General features: G+C 43.5%; 1 pseudogene; it reads left to right on the forward strand.

Annotated features, from left to right (window-relative positions):
* The window catches only part of LOC124776472, a 36,550-nt pseudogene extending 17,470 nt beyond the window's left edge, over positions 1–19,080 (forward strand).
* Positions 19,081–22,754: the final 3,674 nt, after the last annotated feature.

Genomic DNA, 22,754 nt, shown 5'->3' on the forward strand with positions numbered 1-22,754 from the left:
TCGAATCCTGCCTCGGGCATGGGTGTTTGTGATGTCCTTAGGTTAGTTAGGTTTAACTAGTTCTAAGTTCTAGGGGACTAACGACCTCAGCAGTTGAGTCCCATAGTGCTCAGAGCCATTTACACTCCTGGAAATGGAAAAAAGAACACATTGACACCGGTGTGTCAGACCCACCATACTTGCTCCGGACACTGCGAGAGGGCTGTACAAGCAATGATCACACGCACGACACAGCTGACACACCAGGAACCGCGGTGTTGGCCGTCGAATGGCGCTAGCTGCGCAGCATTTGTGCACCGCCGCCGTCAGTGTCAGCCAGTTTGCCGTGGCATACGGAGCTCCATCGCAGTCTTTAACACTGGTACCATGCCGCGACAGCGTGGACGTGAACCGTATGTGCAGTTGACGGACTTTGAGCGAGGGCGTGTAGTGGGCATGCGGGAGGCCGGGTGGACGTACCGCCGAATTGCTCAACACGTGGGGCGTGAGGTCTCCGCAGTACATCGATGTTGTTGCCAGTGGTCGGCGGAAGGTGCACGTGCCCGTCGACCTGGGACCGGACCGCAGCGACGCACGGATGCACGCCAAGACCGTAGGATCCTACGCAGTGCCGTAGGGGACCGCACCGCCACTTCCCAGCAAATTAGGGACACTGTTGCTCCTGGGGTATCGGCGAGGACCATTCGCAACCGTCTCCATGAAGCTGGGCTACGGTCCCGCACACCGTTAGGCCGTCTTCCGCTCACGCCCCAACATCGTGCAGCCCGCCTCCAGTGGTGTCGCGACAGGCGTGAATGGAGGGACGAATGGAGACGTGTCGTCTTCAGCGATGAGAGTCGCTTCTGCCCTGGTGCCAATGATGGTCGTATGCGTGTTTGGCGCCGTGCAGGTGAGCGCCACAATCAGGACTGCATACGACCGAGGCACACAGGGCCAACACCCGGCATCATGGTGTGGGGAGCGATCTCCTACACTGGCCGTACACCACTGGTGATCGTCGAGGGGACATTGAATAGTGCACGGTACATCCAAACCGTCATCGAACCCATCGTTCTACCATTCCTAGACCGGCAAGGGAACTTGCTGTTCCAACAGGACATTGCACGTCCGCATGTATCCCGTGCCACCCATCGTGCTCTAGAAGGTGTAAGTCAACTACCCTGGCCAGCAAGATCTCCGGATCTGTCCCCCATTGAGCATGTTTGGGACTGGATGAAGCGTCGTCTCACGCGGTCTGCACGTCCAGCACGAACGCTGGTCCAACTGAGGCGCCAGGTGGAAATGGCATGGCAAGCCGTTCCACAGGACTACATCTAGCATCTCTACGATCGTCTCCATGGGAGAATAGCAGCCTGCATTGCTGCGAAAGGTGGATATACACTGTACTAGTGCCGACATTGTGCATGCTCTGTTGCCTGTGTCTATGTGCCTGTGGTTCTGTCAGTGTGATCATGTGATGTATCTGACCCCAGGAATGTGTCAATAAAGTTTCCCCTTCCTGGGACAATGAATTCACGGTGTTCTTATTTCAATTTCCAGGAGTGTATTATGTTGATGGTCAACTTGCAATCCCTGCACCTACCCTCGATCCACTAAGCGTCTTTCTGAACTCTGTTACAACTTCTTGGCGTTACACTTTTCTATATGCGACAGAATCGTCTGTGAGCAGCCTCAAGTAGCTTCTGAAGATATCCGCTAGGTACATATTTTGTAATTATTAATTAGACACTGTGGTGCGACACCCGCCCGTTTTTTAAACTTCTGTACTTTATATGCCGTTGATGTTCTGAATAACCAATAGAAAAAACGTGGAATAGAGAAAAAACATGTGAGTTACCGACGAAATAGATATTTTCAGGCGATATAATGGGGTTATTGTGGCCACTGGCTTCGAAGTTACTCACACTGTACGGCCTGCTAAAAATACACTTGCAACCCGTCGTTATCTCAATAATCGAAACACTGACTACCTAGGTATTCGTCTAAATTATTGGCGTCTATTGCCCGTCGCTGTAAATATCATATCACTAATTCTAGAAAACTTATTGACGTTACAAATAAAGTGGGAATGGGCGCAGGCGATTTTATGATAAGTTTCGATGTGCTATCTCTACTATGACGTTTCATTTTACACACATCGAATTTGCTTTCCATCGTAAGCACCTCAAAAATCGCCAGTTAGTTCTGGTCCACTTACTTTCCATATAGTGGAAAATAAATATTATCAAATAATATTAGAGGAAGTCATAGAAATATGGAATACGATTTTGTTTTTCGTACACAAATGTCGCAGATTTTCACATTAAGCAAACAAAATATCTGTAGCTCATGCTGTGTGATGTATTGTAATGCTTCCTATTTTTTTCGAATACATACTACATAAGGAACATTTGTAAATCATGCTTAACACGAAGTTTGACATTTTTGACTCATCAGATTTTTGAGTAAAAATAAAGTTTGTTAAAGTTAAAGCAACTAATGGAGAATCTAATAATTCATTGTCAAAGTAAACACTACAAAACATGATAACACAGTAGAAAAACAGGGACTATACCATTTTCAGTTATTAAATACGCTAACATTTTCTCTTGTGAAAACTAGAGATCTGCGAATGAGGTTGCTGTGGATTTTGGAATGTAATATCCTTTTTGCGCGACTTCAAGAAATGGCGTAACCACCCTCTCCCAGCCTGTTCCCCAAAAATGAATTCTGGATATTATTGGCCTCGGCAAACTGAAACGCTGTCAGTTGAGAGATCCTTTCGGGTAAGTACAAAAAAATTAGTTTCCATTGTCGTGCTGTATTCAATCAGTTGTTATTCCTGTTCGTTAGACAGAACAGTTTTTCGCCCAAGTTCGGTCTTTGTGACTAAATCAGCCGGTAAATCTGATTGTAACACCCTGCATAGAGTGACCCTGGGAACTTCGAAAGTTTTTGCACCTTCAAGTAGTCCATCTTCTTTTCTCTAACCTTTTTAATTGCTGTTTGCATGGCAGACTGATCTCATTGTTTTCTTGCTCGTGAAGTCATTTCTGAAACAATACCTGTAAATGAAACTGTTTGTGAAAGTACGGTACAAATATGGAATATTAGTATTACTTAGTAGTGACACAGACATCTTAAAATTCACAAACGCAGATAAAATCGAAAATTAAATTTAAATAGGCAACACACACGCCATTTCATAGCTTAATGTATTAGCTAAACTTCTGTTTAGGAAACACATTTATAATTTACGTATTATGACACGAATGAAACTGAAAACCACCAACCTATAATAATTGTTCCTCCTATTGAATTTATTAAAACAGCTTCACTCACTTGCAGTGACTGCCAATGCAATATGAATGCATCACAAAGCAGCATTTTCAAGTAGCTCACCAGAGTACAGCACTCACATGGCAAGAAGCCGTAGTATTTCATATTACTACCTCTTTTCCATACTTGTACCTCTTTCTGTGTTAATATCATTAAATAGTATTATTGATATAATATTAATATAACTAAAATATAATATACTTAAATAATATTTAAAATAATATACATATAATGTATCAATAGCATAAAATAATATAATATAATGATAAAATAATAATAATATTAGTGTAATATAATTAAATAATATTATTAAATTACAATTATATTTCCTTTTGTCGCCCACCATGGCCAATATTTTCATTGAAAATCTGAACAACTCTCTTCTTGATTTCGTCGTTATGTTGATGATAACTTTCTGATACGTCGCCATGGCAGGAGCACGTTGAACGTTTTATTGATCAGGTGGCTACCATATGTACTAACAAAAAATGTATGGAGAAGGGAGGAAAGCATTCCTGTTTAAACGTTTAGTGAAGCAGAAATATGGTTGGCTTGGCCACTTTGTACATCGTAAATTGTCGATGCAGCTCACTACCTTAACAGGTACAGTTCCTATTTACTTGCAAAAAAGAGAGCTGTACTGATTACCATAATTCAAAGAACTGAAATGACATCTTACTAGAACCATGTCGGTACTGAAATAAACCAGCTTGCATCTCTGTTAAGGCAAAATGACCACGGGCACAAACAAAGTCAGGTCACCACTCATTCGGTCGGTCTACATACTGCATCAGTCAGCGATGCCCACGTTTCATGGAGGAGCATCGACTAAAACCAATCACATAGAGAACAGGCAAGGCATTAAGTCGTTTTTGGGTCACTTAAGAAAATCAGGGAGATGCTGCTCCCTATTAGGAGCGTCATGACCGCAGAGTCCCAGGTCACTTCAATGTACCATGTGATTATCATTCTAAGCGGTCGACGTGAATATACACTCCTGGAAATTGAAATAAGAACACCGTGAATTCATTGTCCCAGGAAGGGGAAACTTTATTGACACATTCCTGGGGTCAGATACATCACATGATCACACTGACAGAACCACAGGCACATAGGCACAGGCAACAGAGCATGCACAATGTCGGCACTAGTACAGTGTATATCCACCTTTCGCAGCAATGCAGGCTGCTATTCTCCCATGGAGACGATCGTAGAGATGCTGGATGTAGTCCTGTGGAACGGCTTGCCATGCCATTTCCACCTGGCGCCTCAGTTGGACCAGCGTTCGTGCTGGACGTGCAGACCGCGTGAGACGACGCTTCATCCAGTCCCAAACATGCTCAATGGGGGACAGATCCGGAGATCTTGCTGGCCAGGGTAGTTGACTTACACCTTCTAGAGCATGATGGGTGGCACGGGATACATGCGGACGTGCAATGTCCTGTTGGAACAGCAAGTTCCCTTGCCGGTCTAGGAATGGTAGAACGATGGGTTCGATGACGGTTTGGATGTACCGTGCACTATTCAGTGTCCCCTCGACGATCACCAGTGGTGTACGGCCAGTGTAGGAGATCGCTCCCCACACCATGATGCCGGGTGTTGGCCCTGTGTGCCTCGGTCGTATGCAGTCCTGATTGTGGCGCTCACCTGCACGGCGCCAAACACGCATACGACCATCATTGGCACCAAGGCAGAAGCGACTCTCATCGCTGAAGACGACACGTCTCCATTCGTCCCTCCATTCACGCCTGTCGCGACACCACTGGAGGCGGGCTGCACGATGTTGGGGCGTGAGCGGAAGACGGCCTAACGGTGTGCGGGACCGTAGCCCAGCTTCATGGAGACGGTTGCGAATGGTCCTCGCCGATACCCCAGGAGCAACAGTGTCCCTAATTTGCTGGGAAGTGGCGGTGCGGTCCCCTACGGCACTGCGTAGGATCCTACGGTCTTGGCGTGCATCCGTGCGTCGCTGCGGTCCGGTCCCAGGTCGACGGCCACGTGCACCTTCCGCCGACCACTGGCGACAACATCGATGTACTGTGGAGACCTCACGCCCCACGTGTTGAGCAATGCGGCGGTACGTCCACCCGGCCTCCCGCATGCCCACTATACGTCCTCGCTCGAAGTCCGTCAACTGCACATACGGTTCACGTCCACGCTGTCGCGGCATGGTACCAGTGTTAAAGACTGCGATGGAGCTCCGTATGCCACGGCAAACTGGCTGACACTGACGGCGGCGGTGCACAAATGCTGCGCAGCTAGCGCCATTCGACGGCCAACACCGCGGTTCCTGGTGTGTCCGCTGTGCCGTGCGTGTGATCATTGCTTGTACAGCCCTCTCGCAGTGTCCGGAGCAAGTACGGTGGGTCTGACACAGCGGTGTCAATGTGTTCTTTTTTCCATTTCCAGGAGTGTACTTCCCACGTAACAACACCGAACGCTTTTTCTGAAAACTACTTAGAGAAAACTACTCATGACGGAACTACAACAGATCTAATAGTAATAAACAGACCTGAACTATAACTGCATTTTAGTCTTGACCGCAGTTGCCGGCCTTGGTGACCGAGCGGTTCTAGGCGCTTCAGTCCGGAACCGCGCGACCACTACGGTCGCAGGTTCGAATCTTGCCTCTGGCATGGATGTGTGTGATGTCTTTAGGTTAGTTAGGTTTAAGTAGTTCTAAGTTCTAGGGGACTGAAGACCTCAGATGTTAAGTACCACAGTGCTCATAACAATTTGAACCACTTTTTGACCGCAGTTCTTTATTAACGTCACAAAATCTTAAGCGTTTCGGCATTCTGTGATTTTCAAAGGACACTAAAAATATAAGTACAGAGTATGTTTTTGAAATAACGTAAAGCGTAAGTTGAAGAATAAAAAACAGGGTTTCAGTGCTGAATGTATTACAAAATATTCTCTTCAACTACAATAAAGCTGCACAGACTGATTTAAAATATATTTATTAGTTATAAAGCAACTACGAACACTAGGCCCACACTACTGAATAATTTAGTATTAGAGATGTTCTAGCTGATCTTCAAAACTGGTGGTCCGAAGGAGTTTGTCGTGCGAAGTATACTATAAGAGGTTATAAAAAATTTCTATTTGAGGGTGCTGATGCAGCGTATATGCAACGTAGCGCGACTGCCATGCTGGTATATAAGCATCGTCATGTTGACAAAGGATTAATGAGGCATTCGTGTCACTCTGACGTGAATGCGGTAAATGCGGAAACGTGAACTATGGCGACATTATTACCAGATACATCCAAACAAGCCAAATGGACTGTTATTCTGTTTTTAGCTGCCGAAGGTCAAACACCGGTACACATTAATCGGAGAATGAAGAATGTGTATGAGGCAGCACGTCTCTCTAAAACTACCGTTATGGAAAGGTGCGCGACAAGGAGTGGTTGGTTGGTTTGTGAGATTGAAGGGACCAGACTCGACAAGGAGTGCTCTTGTTTTATGATAACACACGACATCACAAATATCGTAACGCAGAAGTTACGCCAACTCAAGTGGGAGATGCTCGAGCACCCGCCCTGTAGTTCTGATCTCTCTCCTAATGCGATTACCACGTTGTCGATGCCTTAAAAAGGGCTTTGAAAGAGCGACGATTCCTGTAGGAAGTAGGAGGCAATTACAGATTTCGTCACGCAGCAGAACACGGTGCTTTATCATACGGGTAACTTCAATCTGTTGCACCGGTTAGATGATTGCCCCAGTGCTCAAGGCGATTTTACCTGATTGGCTTACCGATTCTGGACTGTACGGTTTTCGAACGGAAATTATTTGGTCGCCCTTACAGAATATTACGCCAGTCTCTTGTGTTTCTCATTCATCAAATAATTACTTAATCTGAGACAAGTCTGAGTTTTTAATATAGGCTACCAGGGCATTAACTTACAGGGTTACAATTATTGAACTATATGGAATAAAATCGTCGCAACTCCTGAAGGGTTTGCGTAAGGACGTTCAAACTGCAGTGGTTGTCCGCAGGGCATGATGGGAATTGTATGGTTTGGTTTAGCGACGAAACCCACTTTCATTTGGATGGGTTCGTCGATAAGCAAAATTGGCGCATTTGAGGGACTGAGATTTCGCATTTCGTGGTCGAGGAGCCTCTTCATCCTCAACGGGTGACTGAGTGGTATGCAATGCCCAGTCGCGGAATAATTGGTAGATTTTCTTTGATGGTACGATAACTACCGAGCGGTACGTGAAGGTTTTGGAAGACGATTTCACCCCCATTATCCAAAGTGGCGCTGATTTTGACAAGATGTGGTTCATGCAAGACGGATCTCGACCCCACTGAAGCAGGAGAGCGTTTGATGTCATGGAGGAGCACTTTCGGGACCGCATTCTGGCTCTGGGTACCCAGAGGCCATTGGTATGACCTTTAATTGGCCGCCATACACTCCAGATCTCAACATCTGCGACCCCTTTTTTGGGGGGATATATTAAAGGCAAGGTGTACAGCAATAATCCCAAAACCCTTACTGACCTGAAAACAGCCATTCAGGAAGCCATCGACAGCTTCGATTTTCCGACGCCCAGCGGGCCATGCAGAATTTCGCTGTTCGGCTGCGCACATCATCGTAAATAATGTCAAGCATGTCGAACACGTCATAACATACATCCAAATATATGTAGTGACGTTTACATGTTTAATAAGGTATGTGCACTCCGTAGCTTGTAACTAACTTTTGCTTTTTTTCATATTGTTCAATAATTGCCACCCTGTGAAAAAGGAACAGCAACAGTCCCCGCTCACTTTCCTGAGCCACTTCTGCATCTGTCGATAACTCTGAGTCAAAGAGAACACGCTACATTCTCTCTATCATGAAATCCTCAGTCCAGTTATAAATTTCGTTTGGTGCCCCGTGCGAACGTAATTTCGTTAATAAGTGTTGGTGTAGTACTGAATTAAATGCTGGCAAGAAATGTAACAATCACGAACTAAGTCCATAACCATTATTTCTCAACAGTGATACACCTATGTGCCGAATTTTTTTGTGATGTAATATATCCTAATGTATCGCTACATATTTAGTTAATATAAGCTTAACTTTTTACTATGCCATATAAAATAAAGTGCAATACAGCATATCCAAATGACATGCTGTGGAAGAAACTAAAGAAGATATTTTGCAGTCACAAAAATAATTTACGGTGAATGTGTCTACGGATCAGGACTGCAAAACAGTGCGTCATCAGAAAAACTTTTCTCATATAAAACTGGAGTGCGCTACAGCATGCTCAAATGACATTCTGAGGAGAAAAAATTATCTAATAAGAGAATAACGTCTGCCATGACTATTTAATGCATATTTTTTTCCATAACGGATGCAGTTGAATTCTGTCACTGTTCCTTTATGCGGTGTAGCATAATAAAGGTGATTTTATTTAACAGACGACCGATTTAGGGCTTGAGGCTGTCTTCAGCTGGTTTTCATTCATGTACAAGTCCCACACTCAGTATTGGATATCACTGTTTAAATTAAAAACAATGTGATGGTGACTAAATAGACACATATGACTCTTTTGAAGGTGGCTAAGTGACATATGTTGCAATATGTTATAGTACTTCCATAGCTAACATGTCCATATCGTTTTCATATTACATTTGTCACATTTTTTGCCAAAGTATTCCCTTTTTCACACGTTAACTGTATCTTAGTCAACCTGCTAATTATCGCTGCTTCAGTATTATGTCTTTGATAAAGTGGTGGCGCTTTAGATGTTAATAACTTCAGAAGTCCGTGCACTCGCAATGTCCAACGTTTATACATTGGGAAACAGAGGTTATGGTCAAAGAGCTAAGGGCAGAGAAGTACAGAGATATTAAACCTACAGATACACGAAAGATATTACAAATTATGAAAATGAAATTTTTACATGACTGTGGAACCACACCGTCACTTATAATTTACAGAATTATTTGATGTTAAATAAACATTTTCTTTCTCTTTTTTTCAAAAACATGCTAGATGTGAGGGGACCATGAGTTACAATTCGTGTATTACGTATTAAACCGGAGACCTAGAAACGACGGAGAGGCTTCGTCCCGCAGTAGCCCTCAGTGGGTCACAGCCCCACAACAGGTCACAGCAGTGTACGCACCCCACCGCCGCCCCGCACCGAACCCAGGATTATTGTGAGGTTCGGACCCAGTGCACACCGCCGGGAATGTCTCATACCAGACGAGTGTAACGCCAAATGTTTGCGTGGTAGAGTAATTCTGGTGTACACGTACATGGAGACCGTGTTTGCGCAGCAATAGCCGACGTAGTGCAACTGAGTCGAACCAGCCCGCATTAGCCGAGGCAGAGGGAAGATCGCCTTAAAAACCATCCACAGGCTTGCCGGCGCACCGGACCTTGACACTAATCCGCCGGGCGGATTCGTGCCGGGGACCGGCACGCTTTCCCGCTCGGGAAGCAGCGCGTTAGACCGCGCGGCTAGCCGGGCGGACACGTGAGTTACAGTTCTGTATGTTCAAAATATTTTATTAAAGATCTGTAGAAGTGACTTGTTTACGAGGTCTACTTGTTCACTGACAATCAGATGTGTTGATCTGTAGCTACGGATGTAAATTTCGAGCTCTTCAAGAAGATTCATTGTCTTTCCCTTGCTGACAGTGAAATTCCTTCCCGTTTGATCTACACAGAATTGTGGGCAGTTGTCACATAAAAGCTTGTAAATACCTGATATGCTGTGACATGGGCTATTTCTTGGTTGAAGTGAATGATGTGCTGTTGTGGCTTATTGTTAATGCTGCAAGATATCTGACTACCACTATTACGAAAAAGATTAGCTACTTGGCATGAAATTCTTCCTATAAACGGTTGCGAGCAAATATGTATATTTTCTCTTGTGAAATTTTTGTATATCCGAATGTGTAACAACTTTATATTTCTTTGACCTAAGCTCTTTGACCATAAGCTCTGTTTTCCAATGTAAACACGTTGAATGTTGTGAGTGCATGTGCTTTCGAAGTCATAACATCTAAAGCGCCACTACTTTATCAAAGACATAACATGGAATGATCGATAATCAGCATGGTGATTAAAAATGTGATAAATGCAGTGTGAAAATAATATGGATACATGGTTGTACGTAAGTACCATAATATTTTGCATCACATGTCGCTTACCATTTCCGAGAGTTTCATTTGTGTCTATTTAGTCATCATCAAATTATTTGTTTTTTTATTTAAACAGTTATCTCCAACACTGAGTATGGAAACATGGGAATGAATGTAAAGCACCTGAAGATGGGCACAAGCCGGATACTGATCGTGTGTTACCTTCTATTGTGACAGGTAACGGTTATTATTTTACACTCCGTGACCATTTATGATCAGTCATTGTATTTAAAAGACGCCGGTAACCAGCTCCGACCAGCAAGTGAATCTTGTCCTCCCAAGGAACCAGTCCTGTTCGAAAACAGGGACGTCTGTTTGTATTTTTACTTTTCATTAAGAAATTATCATTGTAAACGACGTTGTTATCCAGCTTTCAATTATACGTTGCTGTGGATATCATTCTTCTATCAAACCGGACCCGGTTCGAATCGTCGGTCGTAATTTTGTGTTTTTTAATTTATATAACGAACGTTTCTTTGCACTTTACACTCTTGTCATTGTTGTATTGTCAAAATTGCATTAATGATTAGTTAACATTGTTGTAACTGCTGCTGTCTGTCTGGTGTTCCCCTTTTAATGTTTTTATTTTACATTTATAACTTTCGTTTGTACGTTGAACTCTTTTCATTGTTCTACTGTGTAAATTGAACGAAATTAATATGGCACTGTCGCACCATCTGTTAGCTGTATGGTCTTTGGTGTCGAAGGACAAAAGTAAATAAATTAATAAATAAATAAACTGAGAAGCTACTTGAGTGAGAAGTAACGTCTCCGAGGTCGAGAAAGCCGGCAACGACCAAGACAGCCATAGAGCTGACCCCACGCCCCTTCATACCGCATGCAATGATGTCATTGGTAGAGGGTGACACGGCAGTCGATCGGCCCGATCACAGATAGGGCGCCCAGCTTTGTTTTTATTTTTACAAACACATAGGCATAAAAACGTTTCAGTCCCAATCTTATTTGCAATAATTATTACTTAACACATGTTTTCATTTTCTATAAATGTAGTAAAATACGAGTATCTACTGTGCCTGAAAATGTTTTGGCATTCATAAAAATATTTTTTTGTGTGCCTGAATAACCATAAGTTATTCCAGACGTTATTGATATAGTCTAGCATAATACAAAAGAAAAAATGGCTCTGAGCACTATTGGACTTAACTTCTGAGGTCATCAGTCCCCCTAGAACTTAGAACTACTTAAACCTAATTAACCTAAGGACATCACACACATCCATGCCCGAGGCAGGATTCGAACCTGCGACCGTAGCGATCGCGCGGTTCCAGACTGTAGCGCCTAGAACCGCTCAGCCACACCGGTCGGCAATACAAAAGATTACGGGAAAGTACTCTTTTCGCATAATTTTACTGAATCACAAACAAGATAACAACAAGTACGGCACTCTACTTGGGTTCCTGTGTAGCGTACTTTTACTGCCTAGCAAAGCATGTCGGTGTGCGTTCCACACAGGTCGTGTTGCAGGGACTTTTTGGCACGTCGTCCGGTGCCGTCTCCCTCATTGTGAGGCGTTAAACTCGCCCACAGAGTTGGTGCGGCCGCCCCACTTTCCGCTGTGTAATCACAGCGGAGCCACAGCTGACCCGGTTTCCAAAAACAGGCCACGCTGTTTGCCGCGCACAGGCAAACGTCCGAGACAGGCAGCGAGGGCCTCCTTAACAGGTCCTTGTTCCGAGGAGATAACGTCTGTTACCATCGGGTAATACTTGTAGTACACTACCGGCCATTAAAATTGCTACACCAAGAGGAAATGCAGATGATAAACGGGTATTCATTGGACAAATATATTATACTAGAACTGACATGTGATTACATTATCACGCAATTTGGGTGCATAGATCCTGAGAAATCAGTACCCAGAACAATCACCTCTGGCCATAATAACGGCCTTGATACGCCTCGGCATTGAGTCAAACAGAGCTTGGATGCCGTGTACAGGTACAGCTGCCCATGCAGCTTCAACACGATGCCACAGTTCATCAAGAGTAGTGACTGGCGTGTTGTGACAAGCCAGTTGCTCGGCCACCATTGACCAGACGTTTTCAATTGGTGAGAGATCTGGAGAATGTGCTGTAGAGGGGAGCATTCGAACATTTTCTGTATCAAGTAAGGCCCGAACAGGACCTGCAACATGCGGTCGTGCATTATCCTGCTGAAATGTAGTGTTTCGTAGGGATCGAATGAAGGGTAAAGCCACGGGTCGTAACACATCTGAAATGTAACGCCCACTGTTCAAAGTGTCGTCAATGCGAGCAAAAGGTGACCGAGACGTGTAATCAATGGCACCCCATACCATTACGCCGGGTGATACGCCAGTATGGCCATGACGAGTACACGCTTTCAACGTGCGTTCACCGCGATGTCGCCAAACATGGATGCGACCATCATGATGCTGTAACCAGAACCTGGATTCATCCGAAAAAAATGACGTTTTGCCATTCGTGTACCCAGGTTCGTCGTTGAGTGCACCATCACAGGCGCTCCTGTCTGTGATGTAGCGTCAAGGGTAACTGCAGCCATGGTCTCCGAGCTAATAGTCCATGCTGCTGCAAACGTCATCGAACAGTTCGTGCAGATGGTTGTTGTCTTGCAAACGTCCCCATCTGTTGGCTCAGGGATGGAGACGTTGCTGCACGATCCGTTACAGCCATGCAGATAAGATGCCTGTCCTCTCGACTGCTAGTGATACGAGGCCGCTGGGATCCAGCACGGCGTTCCGTATTACCCTCCTGAACCCTCCGATTCCATATTGTGCTAACAGTCATTGGATCTCGACCAACGGCAGCAGCAATGTCGCGATACGATAAACCGCAGTCGCGATAGGCTTCAATCCGACCTTTATCAAAGTCGAAAACGTGATGGTACGCATTTCTCCTCCTCACACGAGGCATCACAACAACGTTTCACCAGGCACCTCCGGTCAACTGCTGTTTGTGTATGAGCAATCGGTTGGAAACTTTCCTCATGTCAGCACGTTGTAGGTGTTGCCACCGGCGCCAACCTTGTGTGAATGCTTTGAAAACCTAATCATTTGCATATCACAGCGTCTTCTTCCTGTTGGTTATATTTCGCGTCTGTAGCACGTCATCTTCGTGGCGTAGCAATTTTAATTGCCAGTAGTGTAGCTTGAAAAGTAGTCAACCATGTTTTCAGCTATCTTAACCCTAACAGGGCGTTATGCACAGACCACAAGGTAGCGCACAGGACACGCTATTGGCCACGCTCAGCTAACTACGTGTCAATAGTGAAAGCTAAAAAATCTTGTCACACAACGAACTTCACACCTAGAGGGCTACTTTCTGTTGTCAGTTTCTATACAAGAAAATGTCATCTCATTTTCTCCTCGTACAGTGAAATTTCCTCCTACTATGTATTCCAGTAAAAATAATTTTCGGGTATGGTAGCCATATATATATATAAACAGCTAGTTTTCATTTCATCATTTGATCAATCAAGTACTTTATGTCGACAGTTAACAATAAAAAAATGAACACCTGTTATGTCTGAGGGCACCTTCTTCTTCCAGCGGAAACAGCACATATCCGTGCTCAGTCACTACCGATTGTTACTGCCGTGAAACAATTCAATGCACAGTTGACTAGGTGGTTATTCAATCGCCGGTTACGCGGGTCGTAGGTGACGATAAATTTAAGGCTTCTCTGGTATCCATAAAAGAGGGTTTATTATTTCTGTGAGATTTATTGGAGCAAGATTAGGCTACAAGTGGCTAGGTGTATGTATGCCTAAACTGTCTTTCTTGACGTCACATGTCTCGCGAACGTGTAATCGATAGCAAAAATTTTATCAGTGGAGCAGTATTGAAGAAGAGTGCTGAAAAAAGTTATCGATCGCCTTACACGACAGAAATGAAATCAGACCTAAATCAACGTTTGGAAGAACCATTTTCAGTAATTAAAGTCCGACGTGCAAGCTAAACATCCACAAAGTTCAGCAATTTCCGAAACTCCACGTACGCATTGTTGCAGCAAAAATGCTACCGAGGTAACGCAACACGGATCACTGACGACTATAGCAGAGAAATACGAACCGATAGGTGGCTTTTTGTATGTTACCAACAACAGTTGAAATTAATTAATGGCGAAAGTCGAAGAACTATATACCAATTTCCTATTATTGATATCATACAGACTTTGTGATTTTGTGGACCAGATTTTTTGGGAGTCCATCCCCTTATTATTGCTTTCCCAGGATCACTTACGGCTCACTTTATTTCGACATTTTAGATGCCTAACTGCATCATACAGTACTTCTTACGTGTTTGACGAATACATTGATATTTTAATCCCTTATGACCCATTCCGGTATTTGCAGTAATATTATCCACCATTTGCGTACAGATTTTGTACAGACCTACATAAGTTTTCAGTGGAAACAAACCAAAAATTGTCCAAATTAAATCCATAACGGATTGAAGTAATTTTTCAAGTGGTAATCCAATGTTAAATCAACCATTACCTTAAGTTTGTCTATAACTTCGATAGTCAAACATAAAGCATTACCATTTGCCACAAATTTTCTTGCTAGGTTCCTTCCGTAATCTATCGACTTCGTGTTGTAACCTTAACCGTACATAAGGTAACAGTATTCTCGTGCGAGGACAATGATGGTGAAGTTAAGTTGCTTCTGGTCTTGGGAAGTTACAGCGTTACATGGCCTCTTACTTGTTAGTTTACCAAGGGAGACCCCTAAATCTAAAAACTATTGAATGCTGTGTATTGCGAAACGCGTGGTCTCTTTACAAGGTAATTCGTTCTGCTTGTTACTAATATTTTCTTTTCAGCGTGTATAGCGTTGCCAATACTCCCATACGACTCGAAACGTGTGTAATACGAAAAACAAGTCGTATTTGTAAAGAACATATTTCCATTGTCTCATGGTACGGGCTGTAATGAGACACTGTAAATCAGTAGTTCCTTCGATCAGAACATTCATCAAGCAGCACTGTTTAACCTCTGAAATTCGCTATTGACTGAGTCGACTACGTGTATGAAAGGTGACCCGCAATTCGCTTGTGCTATTTAGTTTCTTTTGTCCAAAGAGAAGGAAGTCTAGTGAAATGATTACTTTAGAAACATGTATTATTGATGTACCGAAGGGGAATTTTTATCTCATCATCTGGGCGTCATTTGTAATATCTACAAGAAATTAAGAACACGTTCATTATCATAAAAAATCGTTATGTGAAATTATAAAAGGTCTATTTATGTTGCTATGGGTCATGCATTGTATACTGCATGGAATTCTGCGTGTCTATTAGTAACGCTATAGAGTTCGATGATAAAAATAATTTGGTGTAACATGCCTGGGCTTCCGAAGACCCGGAATTTCTTTTTAAATCGACGTAGAAGAAAAATCTCTCTTATTTGTATAGATATTTCGCAGCGTTATCTTGTTTGCCTTTGCGCGTTTGAAGTACTGATAGAAGACGTGTAAGTTGCATAATGGTGATAGCACGAAATATCCAACTGATAAGTACATATCTCAACCTCGTTACGGTTTTTTAACCATCTTGCTGTAAATGTTACATAACCCTCAATCATTGATTAGGGTCTTACGAATATTGACAATAGGTGCAGACAGGTAAAAAGCGAAACTTCCTCGCAGATGGAAACTGTGAGATACCGGAACTCGAACCCTGGACGAGAATGCGAAGTCATGTCGTAAGTAAAGCTGTGAGGTCGTGTCGTGGCGCGTGCTTCGGTAGCTCAGTTCGTTCATAACGGCTTCCGTGTTTGCAACAAAAGATAGTGGTGGTTTAACCGCTACAGTTGGTTTGTGGATTAATGCGGGATCGCGTTATGAGACAGACAGTACGAATGGTGTAGCTCACTTTTTGGAGCATATGGCATTTGAAGGCACATTGAAAAGATCTCAGCCGGATTTAGAACTTGAGATTGAGAATATGGGTGCTCACCTTAACGCATACACGTCCCGTGAACAAACTGTGTTTTATGCAATGTGCCTCGCAGAGGAAGTTCCCAAATGTGTTGAAATACTTTCTAATATCATATTGAATTCCCGGCTGGGAGAACAAGAGATTGAGAGGGAGAGAGATGTTATTCTCCGTGAAATGCAAGAAGTGGAAATTAATTTGCAGGAAGTAGTGTTTGATCACTTGCATGCAACAGCGTATCAGGGCACAGCACTGGGCAGAACAATTCTGGGCCCTACGAAAAACATCTAATCTATATCTCGTCAAGATTTATCAGACTTTATAAAGACCCATTACAAGCCTCCAAGGATGGTTATGTATGGTGCAGGTGCAATAAAGCACGAGAAAAATTTTAGCAGCCTTAGTGGCTCTTACAGTGACGAAATTCCCATTCCAACCCCATGCAGGTTTACTGGATCGGAGATCCGTGTGAGGGATGATTCAATCCCACATGCACATGTTGCAATTGCTGTAGAGGCTTGTGGATGGGCAGATGCAGACAACATTCCATTGATGGTTGCTAATGCCTTAACTGGTGCATGGACAAGAACACAGGGAGCTGGAGTCAACAATTCATCACGCTTAGCAGCAGCTGCAGCACAAGATAACCTAGCACATAGTTTCCAGTCATTTAACACTTGCTACAAAGACACAGGTCTTTGGGGCATATATTTTGTGTGTGACCCACTGAAATGTGAAGATATGATGTACAATATTGAAACTGAATGAATGCGTATACAGGGTGGTCCCGAATTCATGGTACAAACTTTAATGGTAGGTACAGGACATTGTAACAAGGATTTATTGTATAGGAATGTATAGTCGCAGGTGACGCGGTGAGGCGTAAACAGGGGAAAGAGAAATGGAGTGATCGGTTGGTGTCACTGCCGGTAGAGGGCAGTAGATGAACATGATGTATCGCAGTAGGGACAAGCGCCATTCACAATTGTGCTGCCGTAGACGATGGGTGACTTTACGTATGCAGAAAAAGCAGACATGCATTACATGTACGGCCGTGCAAATGGTAACGCCAGAGCTGCGTTACGAATGTATCGCGCGGAGTATCCTAATCGACGAATGCCGGATCATAGAATTTTTCAACGGTTACATCCTCAACTTTGTGAAACAGGTACGTTCGACGTCAACAGACATGACGCTGGTCGATTAAGAGCTGTACGCACTCCAAGACTGGAAGAACGCATCTTGAACATAGTGGCTGATAGACCCGAGTCAAGCACAAGAACTGTTGCGCGTGACGTACATGTGAGTCATCAGACTGTATGCAGAGTGTTAAATGAAAATCGCTTACACCCCTTCCATTTTCAAAAAGTACAAGCATTGAATCCGGCAGATTATCCTCTTCGCGTGAACTTCTGCCAGTGGTTGTTGCAGCAATGTGCGTTGCAGCCGGATTTCGTAGGTCATGTGCTATTTACAGATGAAGCGACATTTTCACGCGAGGGTGTCTTTAATGCGCACAATTCCCATGTGTGGGCAACAGATAATCCACATGCAACGCGTCCACATGCGTATCAACAACGTTTCGGTATTAATGTGTGGGCTGGTATTGTGAACGACTTTTTGATTGGGCCATACTTACTACCCACGCGACTCTGTGGCGAAAGCTATCTTATTTTTCTGCAAGAAGTGTTACCAGAACTGCTGCAAGATGTTCCGCTCGCCATTCGTAACCGCATGTGGTTTCAGCACGATGGAGCGCCAGCACACTTCAGCACTGCTGTACGGAATTACCTGAATGCCACGTTTGGTGCTAGATGGATTGGGCGTGGTGGACCAGTCCCTTGGCCACCCCGATCTCCTGATTTCTCTTGCCTCGATTACTTTTTATGGGGACATCTTAAGAGTCTTGTTTATGAGACTCCAGTTGACTCAGATGAGGATCTCGTTGCTCGCATATCTGTAGCTGCTGCAGGTGTGCGTGAAATACCAGGCATCTTTGAACGTGTACGCCAATCGCTGCACCGACGCTGTCAAGCATGTATCGCTCATGGTGGACGCAATTTTGAACACTTACTGTAAACATGACACTTGTCAACAACGATTTCAATAAAATCTTTCGTTTTCCTTTCGGCCGTTATTTCCCCTGTTTACGCCTCACCGCGTCACCTGGGACTATACATTCCTATACAATATATCCTTGTTACAATGTCCTGCACCTACCATTAAAGTTTGTACCATGAATTCGGGACCACCCTGTATGTACAGAAGTAACAGAGTCTGAGGTGGAACGTGCTCGTAACATGTTGAAGACAAATATGCTTTTACAGCTTGGCGGGTCAACGCCTGTTTGTGAAGACATAGGAAGACAGATGCTTTTCTATAACAGGAGGTTCCCAACTCATCAATTGATTGCTAGAAATGAATCTGTAACAGCAAAACATGTAAGAGATGTTGGAATGAAGTATATATTTGATCACTGCCCACCACTGGCTGCTGTTGGACCAATTGAAAATCTCCCAGACTACAACAGAATCAGGTCATCAATGTACTGGCTGCGTGTGTAATTGCACATTGTAGAGGTACAGTGCAGATGGAAAGAGTGAGAATGGACCTGTAAATAGGTAGCTAATTTATTTCAGAAGATCTACTCAAGTATAGTTAATATCCTTAAGCTTGTAGCCAATGTCATTACTTGTCAGAAGACCATGACTTTTGCTCATTGTGATCAATTTATTAATGAAAATAAAATAGGTACATTACGTAAGTGTTGTGGTATTTTTTTAAATCACCAGGTATTATCTTGACAAAATGGAACCTCCCATGACTTGCATTGTTGATAATGAGCTGTAGAGAGAATTTTGTAAAAAAGAAAAGCTGAAGATAGAAAACTTTAGTGTACTGGGTTCTGACATTTGGAAAAAAAAAAGTTCGTAGAGCACTGCCCGTAAAATGCACAAGTCCCACGTTCGAGTCCCTGCCTAGCACACAATTTTAATCAGCCAGGAAGTTTTGTATCAGCTTACACTCCAGTACAGAGTGAAAATTACATTTTCGAAGCAAAAAGTAAGTGACACCACTGCTGATCTCATAAAAGGTCTACTTGGAATTTTGACCTCACACTGTAAAGACCGTGATCTAACATTGTGGCTATTATGTTTTAAGAAAAAAATAGGGAAGTTATACGAAACAGTATTTGAGAAATATGTTTAAAGTCTTAAAATTACACGCCTATCTGTCTTCCTAGTATCAGTGCTCCTTTCATTAACTTGGGTGGGCTCAGTGTTCACTGACGGATTTTAACTCTGCGTGTCTCTTCGGATAAGACGGCCGAGACAGTACTCGAAGTTAAGCAAATTAAGTGCCAGTGCCCCACACGTACGTAAGGGAATACAGTGTGTAAGTTTGCCGTCTGCAGGTTGATTCAAATGGCTCTGAGCACTATGGGCCTTAACAGCTGAGGTCATCAGTCCCCTAGAACTTAGAACTACTTAAACCTAACTAACCTAAGGACATCACACACATCCATTCCCGAGGCAGAATTCTAACCTGCGACTGTAGCGGTCGCGCGGTTCCAGACTGTAGCGCCTAGAACCGCTCGGCCACTCAGGCCGGCGCCGTGTGCAGGGATTGAAATGTCCGTACATTCGATAAGCAGGACAGCGCTATAGAATGGCAAGCGGCAGCGGATCTGCGGTCGAAGCTCGAACATGCAGCTGTCGATGTATCGACAGGCGGCTATATGGGACGCAGCTGGCGCGCCAGATGACAGGAGAAATGCGGACCCGCGTCGCGGGAGGATGTCGCTCCAAATTGGCAGATAGCGGGCACGCGCAACCTGTCATCGGCTGCCGGGGCCCTGCCCGACACTACATACCCGATAGAACAGCGGCTGCAGCGACAGCCTAACACCTGCGTCACGGGCATAAATTACACACAAAAGTATACAAACATTAAATACATCGGTGGCGTTCAGACGACACACATCACAAGCAATAACTGACAGGAATTGACAGTCTGAAAACGTGTCAGGCTGCAACTGCCTTCTCTTTGAAAGGAAGTAGGGCAAATAATATTGGATGACACAGGAGATAGTGAATTTGATTGATAAAAGGAAAAAAAAACCTAAAAATTCCGCATATGAAGCTGGCGAAAGGGAATAAAAAATGAGTGGAAAACGGCTAAGCAGGTATGGTTTTAGAAGCATGTATCACTAGGAGAAAGATACACACCGCCTTCAGGAAAATTAGAGGCCTTTGGAGAAAAGAGAAGTAGCTGTATGAATTTCAAGATCTCAGATGGGAAACGGTCCTAAACAAGGAACGGAAGGCTGGAAGGTGGAAAGAGTACATAGAGGGTCTATAGAAGGAAGATGAATTTGAGGGCAATAGTAGAAACGAAAGAGGTGATGAATGTGAGGCGGGAGATATAATACTGCAAGAAGAACTTGACTGATCGCTAAAAGCTCTGAATCGGAACAAGGCCCTGGGAGTAGACGACAGTCCATCTGAACTACTGACCGTCTTGGGAGAGCCACCCGTAACAAAACTCTTCCATCTGGTGTGCAAGATGTATAAGAAGGCGAAATACCCTAAGACTTTGAAATCATTATAATAGCCTCATTCCAGTTCCAAAGAAAACACGTGTAATAGGTGTGAAATTACCAAACTATCAGTATAATAAATCGTGATTGCAGAATATTAACACCAATTCTTTGCAGAAGAATGGAAATACTGGTAGAAGCTGACCTCGGGAAAGACCAGCTTGGATTCCGGAGAAATATAGGAACACGCGAGGCAATACTAATCCTACAGCTTATAGATGACAGGTTAAGGAAAGATAAACTTAGATTTATAGTTTTTGTAGACTTAGAGAAAACTTTATACCAAGGTGACTGGAATACTCCTTTCGAAATTCTGAAGGTAGCACAGGTAAAACACAGGCAGCGAAAATCTATTTACAACGTGTGCAGAAACCAGACGGCAGTTATCAGAGTCTAGGGTCATGACCAAAGACAAATTTGGAGTAGGAATTAAAGTTCATGGAGAAGAAATAAAAACTTTGAGGTTCGCTAATGACATTGTAATTTTGCCTGAGACAGAAAAAGACCTGGAAAGGCAGTTGAACGGATTGGACAGTGCCTTGAAAGGGGGATATAAGATGAACATCAACAAAATCAAAACAAAGATAAAGGAACTACTCGAAAAATCATTTGATGCTGAGGGAATTAGAAAAGGAAAAGAGAGACTTAAAGTAGTAGACGAATTTTATTATTTGGGCAGCAAAATAACTGATGATGCCTGATGGAAAGACGATATAAAATATACTGGCAATGATAAGAAAAGTGTTTCTGAAGAAGAAAAATTGGTAGACATCGAATATAGATTCAAGTGTTAGGAAGTCTTTTCCGAAAGTATTTTTATGAAGTGTAGCCAGGTGTAGAAGTAATTCATAGACGATAGACAATTTTGACAAGAAGAAAGTAGAAGGTTTTGAAATGTGGTGCTACAGAAGAATGCTGAAGATTAGATGGGTAGATCACGTAATTGGTGATGTAGCACTGATTAGAAGTGGGGACAAAAGAAATACGTGGCACTACCTGACTGACGGTCGACAGGACACCATAAGAGAAATCAAGGCATCAGCAGGCAAGTGTATGGAGTAAAAATTGCAGAGAGAAACCAAGAGATGAAACAGTAAGGATATTCAGAAGGATGTAAGTTGCAGTAATTATTCGGAGATGAAGAGCCTTGCACATCATTCGGAGATGAAGAGCCTTGTACAGATTGGAGCAGCATGGAGAGCTGCTTCAACCCAGTCTTCAGACTGAAGATCACAACAACAACAAGTAAATACGAAAATCAGTGCGATACTGTCAATTGGAGTAATAATTTGTGGTATATAACTAATCCATTCATGTGAAATAGTTAATTAAAATGTGATCCTCCGAGTACCAGACTTCAGTTGTCCAATTAAGCGGAAAAACTGTAAATTTACAGAACAGGTGGCCACCTAACCAAACTCTTCTTCATTTTTACTTTCGCCGTACTGAGACATAGATGGCACATTTGTTTTAAATCAAAAGTTACGTTGTAAAAATGTGCAGAGAAGCTCCTGCAAAATTCCAATTGCGAGAAAAATGTCGCATGTCGTGCAATTACGCTTAAGGATACGAGGTTTCCCAACAGACCGCCAGCTGAAGTACGATACACAAGCGTCGCCCGCTTCTGTCGGCTGGATGTGGCCTCGTTTTGCCAACCGCTCAACTCGACACTCTGAGGTTGTTCTTTCAGGTCATCCTCACTTGAGATCTTGAGCCAGGAGCTCAGTAGACAAATCTGAATGGGGAAGCTAC

This window comes from Schistocerca piceifrons, chromosome 1 (assembly GCF_021461385.2).
Source record: "Schistocerca piceifrons isolate TAMUIC-IGC-003096 chromosome 1, iqSchPice1.1, whole genome shotgun sequence".
NCBI lineage: Eukaryota > Metazoa > Arthropoda > Insecta > Orthoptera > Acrididae > Schistocerca > Schistocerca piceifrons.